The sequence below is a fragment of the Bombus pyrosoma genome, linkage group LG17 (assembly GCF_014825855.1).
Source record: "Bombus pyrosoma isolate SC7728 linkage group LG17, ASM1482585v1, whole genome shotgun sequence".
NCBI classification, from domain to species: domain Eukaryota; kingdom Metazoa; phylum Arthropoda; class Insecta; order Hymenoptera; family Apidae; genus Bombus; species Bombus pyrosoma.
Genome location: NC_057786.1, coordinates 3386748 through 3389913, shown reverse-complemented (window position 1 = coordinate 3389913; position 3166 = coordinate 3386748). Strand labels below are relative to the sequence as shown.

Genomic DNA, 3166 nt, shown 5'->3' with positions numbered 1-3166 from the left:
GCGACCTTAATGCAAAACAAGCTAGAAAAACGAACTAAACAACAGGAGAGGAAACTCCATTAGAAACTGGCTAGACAATAAAAGCATACTCTACAAAACAAACCTTTACAGCTCCGAGCTACCCTCTTACCCAAAAGGAAGCTCATACCTGGACATATGCCTAGCAGACGCGACACTAAAATTCCAAAATTTACAACCAAATAACACTCTCAAAACCCTGGACTATGACAGCCACCATAACGCCATAGAATTTCAGATAAACCAAAATACATCTGACTTATTAACACTTGAAACGCAGACCGAAACTCCCAGGTTAAATTACTAAAAGACAGACTGGAAATAGTTCCAAAACCCACTCGACCAAAACTGCGACCTGAAGATCTACAACAACGTTAACCTAACAAACATATACAAATTGCTCAGCAAGAATCCGTACCAAACTTAAAATAAAAAAATTCTTGCGAGCCCTATATAAACAATAAAATAAAAAAAATACAACGAGACAAAAGCTACATACTATCCAAAATAAACAATCAAAAATGCAACTATTCTTACGAGAATAGAAAAGACACGAAATTCCTAAAGTGCCTGCTATACGAAATAAAATTGCAACTGAAACAAGAATTCGCAAACTCTATAAATCAATAATGGACAGACAAAATAAAAAATCTTCAAAAATAACTCTGCCAGCATGTTCCTGGATATAAATCAAATTTCCAGACCAAAAGAACAAAACACCATCCCACCTCTTAAACTGCCTACAGAAAAAGCCATCCTCATCCGAGAAGCAGATATAGCGATACACGACACTTACAAAGCCACCTAGGATAACTTGGTAATATCTAAAACAACGGAAAAACTATACGTTATCGGCACTCACTTTTCCCAAACACAAACACACAAAAAACGAATACATGGATAGAGAACAACTAAACAAAATTATTATCGCCGAAACAAACAAACTCAAAAATTAAGTAGAACAAGACATTGCCCTAAATAAAACAGTCAGTTTGCACATTCTCAAACGAAAACACTCGGACAACCGCAAATAACCAGAACGAGAAATAAACTACTTTACAAATTACAACCAACTAAAAATAATTTTCTTTAAACCAAACAACAAAAAATCCTCCGGCTTCGATGGCATCCCAAACATTTTACTCAAATGCTTACCTAACAAAATAAAATGGTACTACACAGTACTGTTCAACAATGCGCTGAATAACACGCATTTCCCAAGAAAATGAAAAAAAGCAAAATTAATAGCCATTACAAAAAAGAATAAAGACGGTTCATCATCTGCAAACCTACGACCTATAAGCCTAACCCCAACATAACCATAATATTCGAAATATTCATAAACAACCCCCCTAGTCTCCTTTTGCACAAAGATAACGTAATCATAAAAAATCAGTTTGGCTTCCTTAACAATCAATTTTTAATTATCTATATTCTAAGCATCAAGAAATTGCAATGTTTTGGTATTACGCGACCATTACATTATATCATTTTCCTTTTAGCACACACTTATATTTCTTTAAATATCCCATTTTTCTGAACATCAAAGACAGATAAGAAAATTACTTATTTCAGCCAACGCTCATACCGCGCTGAGTGCACTCGTTCTCGTCCGATCACGAAAGTTAAGCAGCGCCGGGCACGGATAGTACTTGGATGGGTGACCGCCTGGGAACTCCGTGTGGTGTTGGCTTTCTTTTTTATTTTCTTAATCTATTTTACATTCTTTAACAATCAACTTTTAATAATCTATATTCTAAGCATCAAGAAATTGCAATTTTTTAGTATTACGCGACGATTATCATACATTATATTATTCTCATTTTGTCACACACTTATGTTTCTTTAAATATTCTATTTTCTGAACATCAAAGACAAATAAGAGAACCATTTATTTCAGCCAACGCTCATACCGCGCTGAGTGCACTCGTTCTCGTCCGATCACGAAAGTTAAGCAGCGCCGGGCACGGATAGTACTTGGATGGGTGACCGCCTGGGAACTCCGTGTGGTGTTGGCTTTCTTTTTTATTTTCTTAATCTATTTTACTTTCCTTAACAATCAACTTTTAATAATCTGTAACCTAAGCATCGAGGAAAAAAATGTTTTCCTATTACACGACTATTACCTCGCGTTATATCAATCTCATTTTTGCACACATGTTATGTTTCTTTAAATACTCTATTTTTCTGGGCAGCAAAGACAAATAAGAATACTGGTTATTTCAACCAACGATTATACCGCTCTAAACGCAATCGTTTCGTTCAAATCGTGGTGCTCGAAACAGTGAATCGAAACCTTTCATAAACAGAGCAACCTAGAGAAAGATAACGAGTTCAGGGTCAACGGGATGACGAATGCGATGTGATACATGATTCTGGTGTAACTAAAGTAGTAGGGACCTTTCCTAAACATTCCAAAAGAAAGGCCGGGATGTCCTTTCATCTCCCACATATATATATACATAATATATATATGTATCATATACGAGTTTTCTCTTAGGAGAAGCCGACGTCTTCGTCAGAAAATCCACCAGGGGGCCCTGAAACTAAACGACGCAGGCCATCAGACCCCCCGATTAGGTGTCACTACTGTAAGCACTGCGGACATAAAGTGGCGTAGTGCCACAACAGAATAAAATTGGAGCACGACGGTCATGTCGTGCCTAATTTTCCGTTATTGCGGAAAGGAAACAATAACAGCAGCACACCCAAAGGAACCTATAACTTCAATAACTAGCGTCCAGTCGACCCCTACGTAGTGGAAGCGGCAACTGGCAGACCAAGTCATGTGAGTGAGTCGTTTCCAGTATAATATAAAACTATCGCTTATGAGCAGCTTTAATGCAATCAATTACTGCAATATAAAAAACACGTAAAACTTATTCCAAGTAAATTATAATTACGTCATGCCGCCACGTTTAACGATACTTTTGCCAGAACCACTTTTCAACTGAAATTATTTGTCTATTGAGTATGTAACATATGTAATATGTATTTTCTGGGACAATAAACGTTATAATTAAAAATTAAAAAAGCACTCGTTCTCGTCTCATAACGAAAGTTAGATGAAGAAAGTACTTAAATGGGTGACGGCTTGGGAACTCGGCGTGATGTTGACCTTTTTATTTTTCCAATCTTTTTTACTTTC

General features: G+C 36.6%; 1 protein-coding gene and 2 non-coding genes across 3 annotated transcripts in view; 2 read left to right on the top strand and 1 right to left on the bottom strand.

Moving 5' to 3' along the window:
- LOC122576860 (dynein beta chain, ciliary-like) overlaps window positions 1-3166 on the bottom strand; it is a 192355-nt gene that overhangs the window by 24516 nt on the left and 164673 nt on the right. The window lies entirely within an intron of this gene.
- On the top strand, window positions 1593-1711 carry LOC122577173. The gene has a single exon (XR_006320107.1). It is a non-coding gene; the product is annotated as a 5S ribosomal RNA (ribosomal RNA).
- On the top strand, window positions 1918-2036 carry LOC122577168. The gene has a single exon (XR_006320102.1). It is a non-coding gene; the product is annotated as a 5S ribosomal RNA (ribosomal RNA).